Raw genomic sequence first — 13,319 nt, 5'->3', positions numbered from 1 at the left:
TATATATATATACATATATTTATATATTTTAATATATGCACATCACTATAAGACCTAGACATGATACGAGCAAAGTTCTAAGTAATAATATCAATTGTCTAATAAAGAAATTTTATTATTACTATGTAGAAAGCATGAGTCACCTATATTATTAATATCAAGTATCTAATTATTAATACAATAAGTATACACAAGAAGAAGCACCTGCCCATTTGACCTTTGATTCAGAGCTTATATTTGAAGCCAACTTTTTTTCTGTCTGTAGCAGAAATCTCTTTGCATATGATATATCTCTTTGTTTTAAATTCTCCTTGTAATTTAAGATATACTGCATGATGGCTAACTATACCAATAGATGCTACCCTAAGGGCCTTAGAAGGGCCTTCTAAACTAAAATATTGCAGCTAGATTATATAAATTTTAAGACATATCATTTCAAAATGCCTTTTACATCATCAGTTGACAATTTTCTAGTCATAACAGTTAGTGTTAAATAGAACATGTGTTTACCTGCTTAAAGAATATAGAAGGTACACAGTCAAAGATAGTAAAGGAATAGTGTTGTAGCCTGCTCAGGTTGTCATAACAAAATACAACATACCAAGTGGCTTAAACAACAAATGTTAGTTTTCTCAAAGTTCTGGAAGCTATTCCTTCAAGAACAAGATGCCAGCAAGATTGGTTTCTGGAGAAGTCTCTGTTCTTGGCTTGCAGATGGCCATCTTTTTACTGTGTCCTCACCTGATTTTTTCTCTGTGTGTAAATGGAGAGAGAGAGAACTCTGGTGTCTCTTTTGCTTTTTGTAAATTTACCAGCCCTATCAGATTAGGATCCCAGCCTTATGATCTCATTTAACCTAAATTACCTCCTTAAAACCATACATAAAAATATAGTCACATTAGGGGTTAGGGCTTTATCATATGAATTTGGGTGAGATGGAGGGAGCACAATTCAGTCCATAACAAATAGTATGATAAATTTATTCCAACAATTCCTTTAAGAACCTCTATCATTCTTTCTTTCCTGGGACTCCTAGGATATTTTTTCTCCTTTTTTTTTCTTCCGAGATATCTCTTTACCACATCCATAGTCAGGGTCATAGACTAGAATAGGGAAGAAGAAAAGTGTCCCTCATATTTTGTTTCACATATACAACCCATTTGGCCATAATTTATATATGTGTCCTCACCCTGCTAAGGAGGGTTAGGAAAAAATGTTTATTCTGTTCTGTAATGTGGCAGCTAAAATCAGGGATCTTTCTCTGGAAAAGAAGAGGAGACAAGATGAGTAAGCACAACCTACAATCTTTAACATTCAGACAAAACAGAACAAAACATTTTATTTTTATAGTTACATAGCAGCAAGTATCATGAAATCAAAACATCACAAAAACTGGAGTTTAATTTAACTTCTACTCTGCTAATTATTACCTGTGAAATATTTAATAAATTTTCTATAATAAATTTTTATTATAAGTTAAATGGAAATAATATTTTTCATTGTATTTTTATAAATACAAATAAGGCAAGGTTTGAGAAAGTAATTTGTAAACTCCAAAGAGAACTACAAATTGGTATGTCATATTTATATCACATCATGGTAGTCTTTAACTTAATAGACATACACATACATCATAACTTTTTTATGTCCTCAAACTCTTTTCTATGGATTTCATACACAATTTCAAAGTGCTACTTGATGATGATGAAATTTACCCTAATCTAGTTCTATCTACTTACTAACTCCCAGAAATTTTAATTTGATATTCTGTTAATTGTGCCTTTTTTCTCTTTTCCAATACAATCACAGATAAAATTCCCATACTTAAAATTTTCCTGGTAAGAAAATGAAATATAGGCCTGGGAAGTGCATTGGCATAGTATTTTACAGAAAAGAAGATAGATTTATTGAACAAAGTCTGAATAAATCATCAAACCAAGAGCAACCTGTTATGGGGATATGAGAAGATTATGTGTCAGTTTCAAGCCTATTGAAAGACTTAGGGATGGCTCTTGCAAGTGGACTCAGCTTAGTGTTTGTATCAAGTTTTTCTTGGTGTGCATGGTTGTTTAAATAAAATATACATCTATTAGGTGGATTGTTAATGCAGCAATAGGATCAGAGAGGAAAGGAAGGAAAATTACTTGCTAATTAATGTTTAGCACATAATTATAAAAAATCATCTTAATAAAGATATTTTGTTATACAATCCATATTCTAATTTGGTTTGATGATATTTCCTTGTTCCACAGTGCAAAATAAAGTTTTAACATAATATAAACATATTAAGATCCTTTTAGTAAATACTAAAGAAGTGATTAGTCACAGAATACTTATCAATAACCAAATTGTATGATTTTGAAAACTTCATCTATGTGAACACAACTTATCTAGCCACTAGATATATTCCCAGACATCTCTTGTTGTAGCAACATCTTACAAATAATGTGCTTTAAAACAACACATGGTGCTTGACACTGTAGATAACAATTTTTGAGATGTCCTCTTAAGGACATTTTCTTGAATCTCTGTTGATGTGTATTTTAATGACTGAGCTTGTCATTGTTTTTGCTATCATGTAAATTTTTATAAGGCTATATCTGGAAGCAGAGCATCTGATCATCCCATTACAATAGCCAAATACACTGTTTGGTTGCCTGCTTTCCTTCCTTTGTCGCAGTTATTTTTTTTTTTTTTTACTGTTTTAGAATTATTCCTCTTAAATGTACTTCATTAAGTAAACTCATTCTTTACTCTCTTCATATTTCTCTTCATGGAACACATATTTTGTTGAATGGAGAGGTGAACTAAAAAGAATTTCCTTCTTTATCTTATCTAATAAAAATCAATAATGAGTTTGAATGCTATAGATGAAAATATACATTTTAATTTAAAATTGCTCTTATATTATGGGAGCCAGACAGTCCTCACTTTTAACTACACTTATTATTACTCCTTGCTTTAGTAAACATATAAAAATGTACCTTCTGTCAACTGAGGCTAGTTCTCCACTCAAAGAATCACCTTTTTATTTGAGTCTCCTAATTATTAAATTAAAGTATTTAAAAATTCACTTTCAGTGTTGGTGTGTGTGTGTGTAAGAGAACCTGTGTATTTTTTTCCAAGGATTTATTAAGTTATGTGCTACACTGTAGAGGTGAATTCACACAAATTCCTATAGATCAATAAAATATTTTCATATAAAAGTAATAGCTAGCATGAGTAATTACTAAATTAACTTTGTGTTTCATATATATATAGATATATATATACACACATGTGTATATGAAAACATAGTTAAAATTGTGTAATTGAATAAACATTTCCTTAATTTGTGAAATATTTTACACATTAAAAAATACTTCATATCTGCACTGTTGCACTGTTGAAATGTCAGATAATTAATCTGAGATGTCAGATTACAACTGGATGTGTTTCTTTTTTAGTTTTTTATAATAAAACAAACCAGGAAAAACTGAAATGGAATCACATTGAATATAAACTCAATAGTGTAGGTTTTATCTTTATAAAGTTTCCATCACTAATCCTATCTTCAATTATTGGTATATACCTGAATCCTATATCTAGATTTAAATACTTACAACACATTTTACAGTGATATATTACATTTTCTATGCCTTAGGCACTGCTTTTATTTTTATGACTACTCTGTTATTTACGCCAATCTGTTTCTGCAAAACAGATTTTACCTCAGCATTTTACAGGACAATGTAATTTCTTTCACTTCAGATGATTTTATATTGTCTAGGAAATTCAATTAGCAGTTTGCTGTTCATGTTATCACAATGTTATAAAAATTTTTTATTAAATATGAATATATAACTTCCTTCAATGATACAGATAAGTTGCTTTAGTTTGAATATAATAAAATGCATTTTCAGAAATCTTGAGATAGAAATTTTATTGTTATTACTTTTTGCAAAGTTTCGACCTGTTATTGCTGTGGCAGTTGATAAATTATATTAAAATTAAACAATCTGGCTCATCAATTTTTATGGGGGTCTGGCTAAGGTCGAATTGTCTCTTATTTTTCACTCCATATATAAAAGTTCTCCTCAGATTTGTTTATTATGGCATATAGATATTTCTAAATCATTGATGTCCAAATAAATATTCCATATGTACATTATCCAAAGTTCCCATTTAGTTACCTAACTTAGTCAATACATTGCATATCTCTTAGTAGTAACTGTCTCAATCAACTTTGTACCTTTAGCAAAATTAGCTCAATTCTCATCGTGTAATAGATGTCTGATAGATGCAAGTGATATTGAATTAAAGTTGGTGATTAATGTTAGCATCAAACATATCTAAAGTATTAATATAACTGTACCAATATGTATATATATCATGTGTGAAACACTATTAAAAAGGGCAAAATACTAGGGCATTTTACAAATAATTTATGACAGATCTAACAGAAACAGGAAAGTAAGAAATTATCTGAAAATATCACATCAATGAGCGACAGCAAGGGAGTAGGTTTGTTAAAATATCTTAGCTCCACAGGTATGTATAAATAATCAGTAAGTACTTTGGTGCCCAAAGAATTAATTGCTAAATAAAGAATAGCAAAAATTTGAATTGGAATGTCACTAGTTAAAAAATTAAATATAGCATTGACTTTCTTGAGAATTGTCAGATTTTAAACTTTAAAACATAATCATACTTCAAAAGACTGTTATTCAACTTCAACTAAGGGTGTTAGATGTCCTAAACTCTCCGGAAAAAAAAAAAAAGGAAATCACAGGAAGAGGAACATAAACATTGTGCAATGAGGTTTTTGTTTATTGGGTTTTGGAATCACAAATAACTTTTCATTTGTAAATTCAATAAATATGTGAAAGTGAAAGTTTATCATTTCAAAAATTATATATGTATCATTTATATCTATATCAATATATTACACCAATATATTAGTGTAGGATTTTTGATAAGATACAGTCCAAACACAAAAAAGTAACTTGCCTTTGAACATAGAAAATCTATCTATTCCATGTATATTATTCTGTTTCCATAAACCTTCAAATTTGTATCTTTGTACACCAGTGACTACAAAACTATATTTTTTAGCGTACTCCAGGGACTTCAAGGTTCTAAGCAATTTAAAGACTTCTTATTCCTAAATTAATCTTCTTCTTTATATAAACTCTCTGTAGTGGGTAATTCATAGTACCTTAAAAGTAACTTTATACTATCGGGTGAAATAATGGTCCAATGGGGAACTTTGCATATCAGTAAAATAATATATACATAGTCAATTCATGATTATCCATGGGTGGTAATGAAGTTGTAAAAATTCTATAAATTAGTTAGAAAAAAGGAAAATGGAGCTATAGAAATTCAGAAAAAATGCTTCAGATGGTATACCCCAAAATAATGGTTAATGACCACCAAACATATGAAAAGGTGTTCAGTTTAATAGGCACCAGAAAAAGGCAAATTGAAACTGAGAAACTACTATATACCCACCAAAATGGCTAATAAAATAAAAAAAAATATTTTAAAAGATTAATAACAAGGCCGGGCGCGGTGGCTCACGCCTGTAATCCTAGCACTCTGGGAGGCCGAGGCGGGCGGATTGCTCAAGGTCAGGAGTTCAAAACCAGCCTGAGCGAGACCCCGTCTCTACCATAAAAAAAATAGAAAGAAATTAATTGGCCAACTAATATATATATATATATATATATATATATATATATATATATATATAAATCAGCTGGGCATGGTGGCTCGTGCCTGTAGTCCCAGCTACTTGGGAGGCTGAGGCAGGAGGATCGCTTGAGCCCAGGAGTTTGAGGTTGCTGTGAGCTAGGCTGACGCCACGGCACTCACTCTAGCCTAGGCAAGAAAGCGAGACTCTGTCTCCAAAAAAATAAATAAATAAATAAAATAAAAGATTAATAACAAATGTCAAAAATCCAATGCAACTCCTTAACTGCTGTTGGAAGTGAATAACATTTTGAGTAACTGATATCATCTATTAAAATTGAAGATATACATATTCTGTTGTGCAGTTATTCCTTCTCTTAGTATATATACAACAGAAGTCTGTACATAGGTCTTCTAAAATACATTTAAGATAAGACAAAAGATTTATTATATTTTTATTTATAATTTTATATGTAAATATGTATGCTATGCAATTAAATTTCATTAAAATGATATAATGCATTTTAAGAATAAATGTTTATAAATAGCAAATGTACTTCAAAAAATACCAAAACAGTGATACCCAGTGTATCAAATATTAAACAACAATTGCAAAATAATAATAAAATATATACTAGGACTAGGACCAAAACAAACACCTTAACCAATGGAACAACTGAAGAACTCAGAAATAGATATATACATGTATATGTAGGAACTTGATATGTCATAAAAATATCCCCATGATATAATGAGAACACAAATACAATGTCTTAAATTTTTTAAAAAGTATTAAAATCTAGCATGCACAAATATCTGGAAATCAGTAAGAAAAAGAAATGAAATACATTATTCAATACTATTTGAGCACAGGTGACAAATAGGAATAAATGGAAAAAGTAAAATGACTGAATGCTATATGTGAAACTGTTCTATGTCACTACTAAGATGATTAATGCTAACTAAAACAATAGCATAGTGCCTCAAACCTATCAATTTGTAAAAATTTGTGTATTAGACAATACCATATATTTGTGGAAATTAGTACAATTATCCAGTGCTAGAAAATATTTGAACTGGTACATATATACTCAATCTATTACTCTCCATGGTTTGACTTAGAATTTTTTAACTTTACAATGGTGCCAAAGAGATACACATTCAATACAAACTGTATTGAAACACATTCAAACATATAAAAACACATTCAATTCAAACTGTACTGCAAATTTTGAATTTTGATCTTTTCCTGGACTAGAGATATGTGATGCAATGCTCTCTGGTGATGCTGGACAGCAACAGCAAGGTGCAGCTCCCACTCAGCCATGCAATCATGAGAGTAAACAACCAATACTGTACAGTGTACTCTTTTCAATAAATTAAATTAGATATTCAATGCCTTATTATAAAATAACCTTTGTGTTAGATGTCTTTGCTCAACTGTAGGCTAATGAAAGTGTATAAGCACATTTAAGGTAGGAAAAGCTAAGCTATGATGTTGGGTAGGTTAGGATATTAAATGCACTTTCCTCTGATGTTTTCAAATTACAATGGATTTATCAGGACACAATACTATTGTAAGTAGAAAATCATCTGTCTTATAGAAAATAATCTGGTATTATTCAATTATACTAATATGTGTATACTCAAAGACCGGAATTTCTATTTCAGACAAATTTTCAAATTCCATCATCTTAATCTGTTTTGTGTTGCTATAAAGGAGTATGTGAGATTGGGGAATTTTTAAAGAAAAGAGGTTTCTTTGACTTATGGTTCTGCAGATTATAAAAGAAACATGGCACTTGCATCTGAATCTGGTGAGGCCTTCAGGCTGCTTCCACTCATGGTGGAAGTCAAGGAGAGCTGGTGTATGCATAGATCATATGGCAAGAGAGGAAGCAAAAGAGACAAGGGGAGGTGCCAGGCTATTTTAAACAACCAGCTCTCGGGGGAACTAATAGAGAACACACTCATTTCTACCCCATCAAGGAGGATTGAACTATTCATAAGGAGTAAATCCTTATGATCCCAACCCTTCCCCTTAGTCCCCTCTTCCAAATTTGAGATCAAATTTCAACATGAAGTTTGGGGGCAAACATCTAAGCCATAGCATCCATGGTTATATTTTTATGATATTGTTTGTGATGGAAGATATCAGAATATAATTTAAATGTTAATACCAGGAAAACAGTTACCTCGCTAAGTATTTACACTACAATAGCAGGTACGAAAATCAAAAAGATATGGACCCAAAATGCTATATATTTAAAAATGCATATTTTATATGTTAATGGTACATTAAAATGTAAGATGAAATATGAGAGAGAGCTGTGAATAATGTAAAATTAATAGAAGAAAATAATTTCAAAAACATTAGAAAATATGTGATGTAATTTCATTTTATCTTGTTTATGAATATGAAATAAAAGCAGAATGAAAAAACAGACTAATAACTATAAACATTATAAATGTAAATATTAAAAATGCTCATAACATCTAACAATGTATAGCATTCACCCAAAGAAAAATTGAAAATGATTTGGGAGACAAATCTTGAGAAAACGGCACAGAATGCAGATGAACAAAAGAAAAAGATAAATGTCATAAAAGAATAATAGTATAAAAAAGGATAGTCAATAAAAATAAAACATATGATAATTGATGTGCCTAAATTAGAGAAATTAGCACAAAAAATCATTCAAAATTCTAAAGCATGCAGACTTGAATCTGCAGATTGACGTGTCTCCATATTTCAGAAAAAATTAATAAAGTCAAATCAAAAATATATTCTAGCAACATACTAAAACTCAAAGATAAAGAAAAAATGTTATAGATATTAAGACAGATAAAAAAGTTACATAAAGGAAATAAAATTCACAATATCTTCATAACTCTTCATATCCATTTCGATATCACAAAATAAAAAAAAAAAACTCCTTGGGAAATATTTCCAAGGGAATTATAAAAATCACCAAAAGACTACGCAGAGTAAGGTAATTAAAATTTTAGACCTTTTATGACAGGTCTTGGTAAACATAAAAATTATGTATGATATGTATTAATACACAAAGGCATTAATTACCTTACTCTGTGTAGGTAACTGTGTAGGTAACTGTATTTCCCAGTTACCAAGTTGAATACAATTGTCATAATTCAAAAAATAATTGTATGTTGCATGTCATTATATTCACAACTTCTACATGTAGCAGTAATAAATCTTCCATTTTAAAAACTAAATATACAATGATTTTATATAATTCAAAATTAATTTTAGGTCATTTAAAGTGTTCACACTTCTCAAGCACACTGAATGTCTTACTGTTTCTACTATGAGTTCAATTTTAACTGAGGGTAAATCAAGTCATCCTTACATGGCTGTGGATTCTTCCAGTTCTGTTGAAGGCAGTACATTTGAGGTAAATTTGTTTAATAAAACAATTTAGTTGAGAAGTGTTCTGGAGAAGGAATCAACACTCATTGATTGAATCTTTATTGATCAATGTGGAGCTCAACATCCCTAAAGATCAATCATGTTTATAATCTTTTGTTTTATTCATTTGCTGATTCATTTATTTTTTAAATAAGTTTTCTTAGTTCATACGAGGCTATATCCACTTTAGTATGTTTATAAGACAATTATGACATATCAGAAAAAAAGCATAAGTATAGCTTAAAAGTAGTGATGAATATGAAAAAAATCTATGAAATTGATCTATGGAAAGATTAATATTAAAATTTTTAAATATGAAGGTTTTGTTTGGGCTTTTTATTATTCATATCACTCCTCTCCTTTTCTTTATATGTATATTTACACATTTATAAATGTATATGTATAATAATCTCAAATTTACATAAGATTTGAACAAATAGGGAAATACATCTCTTATATATCTTTGTCCAAAGGCAAATAGAGCAATAACAAAAATAAATAAATATAATTTAATTAAAAAGCTTCTGCAGGAAAGGAAATAATCAACAGAGTAAATATGCAACCTACAGAACGGCAGAAAATACTCGTGAACTATACATCCAATAAAGCGTGAATATCCAGAATCTACAAAGAACTCAAACAAATCAGCAAGAAAAAAGCAAATAGCTCAATCAAAAAATGGGCAAAATATAGGAATGGAAGTTTTCCAAAAGCTTTTTTCTTCACAATAATATAAAAATAAAAATCAAATGGCCCAGGTGCAGTGGCTTACGCCTGTAATTCTAGCAGTCTGGGAGGTCAAGATGGGCAGGTCATTTGAGCTCAGAAGTTCTAGACCAACCTGAGCAAGAGCAAGACACCATCTCTACTAAAAATAGAAAGAAATTAGTTGGACCACTAAAAATATATATAAAAAATTAGCTGGGCATGGTGGTGCATGCCTGTAGTCCCAGCTACTCGGGAGACTGAGGCAGGAGGATCACTTGAGCCCAGGAGTTTGAGGTTGCTGTGAGCTAGGATGACACCACGGCACTCTAGTCAGGGCAACAGAGTGAAACTCTGTCTTAAAAAAAATAAAAAATAAAATAAAAATAATAAAAATAAAATGGGTCCTCATACTTTCTCTTTCTAGAAGACAGAACTAGGTTTTGAGAACCAGAATTTATTAAACACAAGATTTGTAACTATTATTTACAGGCAAAATTTTCAGCATGTTTCTTATGAATCTTATTTCAAAGAGCATTTTATTTATTCTTTTATCAACTCAGATTATATGAATTAAATTAATATTCATAGTCAATTGTTAAAAAAAGCCTGTATGTTTGTTAACTTTGAAATGTTAAATAAGTACTACTCCCATTCTATATTGACTCATTAATTACAAGTATATCTCAATGAACTATCTTATTTCCTTTACTATAAGATGCCATCAATTACAAGGCACTCCATTATTTTAGGTTTAACACTAATTAACAGAAAAAAAATTACAAACCCTGTTATGGAAAAATTCTGATCATGTTGCATTTTTATTGCAGTCTTACAAAAAGAACACTTTCAAGTTTAGTTAGACCTAGATATTTATTATGCATCATTCTTGTGTAAACATAAGGAAGTAAAATATATTATACATTAAATAAATGGACTAAGGAATGTCTAAAGTTTCTTTGTACTTGGACTTATCAATGTTTATATTTCTCCATAAAATCATCTTATGGGACACCAAGAGAGCTGGTTTGCTACATTTCTTGAAGTAGCAATTCACTGTTATAGCAGAATTTTCTTCTGAGCTGCTAAACCCCATTGTGAAAGTTTGATGCTCATGCAAGCACAATGACAATAAATTCAACCTTCTTCCTAACCTTTAGTGATTATAAGAAGAGCCTTGTTTCTGGCACACATGATGGGTAAATTTGGAAATAATGAAATAGAAATTCCTGGCTCAACAACTTTGTCTTTCTCTTACCTACCTGCCTGCTGAAAACATGGATTCCTCTCCATTCATCATGTGAAAACTTTATGGAAGTGGAAGCCCTACAATAGTGCATTATGAGGCCCACTTGTCCATAGATATGTATCATCTTCTCAAATTGATCTTCATATGTTTGTTTCTTACTTAATAGGTTTAAAATCTCATCAGGGAGAAAATTATTCTTCAATATAGACAAAAGTAAATAAAATGTATGTACTACTTTGAGTGTTTTACAGTGCCATGGCCAGTAAGGTATGTGGCTGCAGTTTTAAAAAGAGGTGGATAGGCAACACAGAGTGAAGTGATTATTAGGTGGCAGATATAAAACTGTGAATTATATGGTTTCTAAAATTTCTAGTAACAATAATGTTATATGAACTGAAATTCATCCCAGGGGGTCAAACTTTTAATTCATCACTTACCCTGTTACTAAAACATAAGTTAACTGCCACTTATTGTTAGGCATTTGGGGACAAAATGTAAAGCAAAATAAACTGGGGAACAATCCCAAACTGTCCCCTTTCTAAGGGAAAACACAAACAATTAAGCAATAGACATTTAATGTGGTGAATTTTATTATAATAGTCATAGATTGCTATGGGGCCATATATTACTATTAGCAATATGTCTCAAAGCACACAGGTATAAGAAGTGTCACCTTATTTCCTGTAAATTAATTCAATTCTTCCTACAAGCTCTCAATGGCTCCAAGCCCTTAGGAGATGCTGCCTTGTTACATCTAGTGTTATTCTGCTCTACATTTATACTCTGTTGCAATCATCCAGTCAAAGAACATGTATTGAGTAGCTATAATGAACATTACTACAATCCTTGAACTTTCTTTAGCTCCAGGGTATTGCAAAGCATAAGCCATCTCTAGTTTTGGTCTTACTTGGGCAATGGCAGGAAAAATAGTCCAAATGCTGAGATGTACACATCCAGCACTACTATCTTGCTTCTCCTTGAATGGTATAATTTTTTCATATGATTCCTGGCTGGGACTATTCTCTTCCTTCTACTAACATACATCATTTTACTGACAACCGTAACCTTCCTTGATGATTTTAAGATTTTGAAGACAAAAGCCCAGAAGTCCTGCTGACTTGTTCTATTTATTTTTCCCCCTGGCAGACAACTCCCCTGAGGCAGAAAGGCATGAGACCTGCTATGCTAATTATGGAGAAAAAGAAAGAAAATGTGGTAAGAGAAGAAGAAAAAAGACTTACAAATTATATCTAAAAATATATCTGACCACATCAGTAAAGGGATGCTCAGCAAAGATTATATTTAATCTGATAACTGAAATATAAGGGGCAAAATAATGAGACAGATGAAAAATGCTTGTTTGAGAATCCAAAGACATTTTATGCTTGTAGCTGAGAGATTTTTAATATAACCATAGCTCAGAATGTGAGAGGAAGTAAATGTTAGGGATGGAGAAAAATAAGACAGGCAAGATAAATAGGCTATGAGTTCTATAAGACTATTTTATTACATAGTGTTGACTTTGTTTTAAGCACAGTGGAAAGTTTTGACAATGTTTAATGCAAAGAAAAACAAGGGTTATGAGTTTTTGAAGTTTCACTCTGGTTTCAAGCCAGAAGAAAAATCCTCACACCTTTAACTTCTTTCCCCTCACAGCTCTTATTGGACTAATAATATTTCCACCCTACTACTTTATTTTACAATATATATTGAAATTCAACCATAAAAATTAAGTATCTTTGGCTAATAATTTTGGTTTTCATACCAAAGTCCATGCCTGATAAATTTCCATTAGAGTGTATTTCACACTAAAGAAAAGACATTCTATTGTTAATTTATCATAAAAATTTCAGATGTGAAAACCAAATTTTAATATAATTAACTATAAAATCATTGAGTTTAATTTAAAAACAACTTTAAGAATGCATTCTCTTGTTTTATTCATTGATTCCCCAAAACAGAAAATTGAAAAATTTCTTTTTCTTACATTCTAATTGTAATAACCTTAACTATATAAAAACATTATATATCTCTGCTTTTGGCATCAGGCATAATGGAAGTCTACCAAATTTTGTTCTACTCCTTTGACTACAATTCATCCATACCACTCAGCAACTACTCCTGAGCATTAATACGTAAATAAAAACTTATTATAAAAGTTCCATCAGAAGAACATTTTAGTCATTGATATATTTCTTTTTGATCGTACTTTCGTGAGGGCTAAGGAAAATGTTTCCAAGTTTTTGTAAGTTTCTGCAAAGC

General features: G+C 30.6%; 1 long non-coding RNA gene across 3 annotated transcripts in view; it reads left to right on the top strand.

Moving 5' to 3' along the window:
* LOC142874822 (uncharacterized) overlaps positions 1-13,230 on the top strand; it is a 264,628-nt gene extending 251,398 nt beyond the window's left edge. For all 3 annotated transcript variants that reach the window (XR_012922426.1, XR_012922427.1, XR_012922425.1), the window contains one exon: positions 12,204-13,230. This is a non-coding gene — a long non-coding RNA (uncharacterized LOC142874822). The remainder of the gene's footprint in view (positions 1-12,203) is intronic.
* The last annotated feature ends 89 nt before the right edge of the window (positions 13,231-13,319 follow it).

The sequence above is a fragment of the Microcebus murinus genome, chromosome 13, assembly GCF_040939455.1.
Source record: "Microcebus murinus isolate Inina chromosome 13, M.murinus_Inina_mat1.0, whole genome shotgun sequence".
In the NCBI taxonomy this organism is placed as follows: domain Eukaryota; kingdom Metazoa; phylum Chordata; class Mammalia; order Primates; family Cheirogaleidae; genus Microcebus; species Microcebus murinus.
Note: the sequence above shows the minus strand (reverse complement) of the source record. Positions and strands in the feature narration are given on the sequence as shown.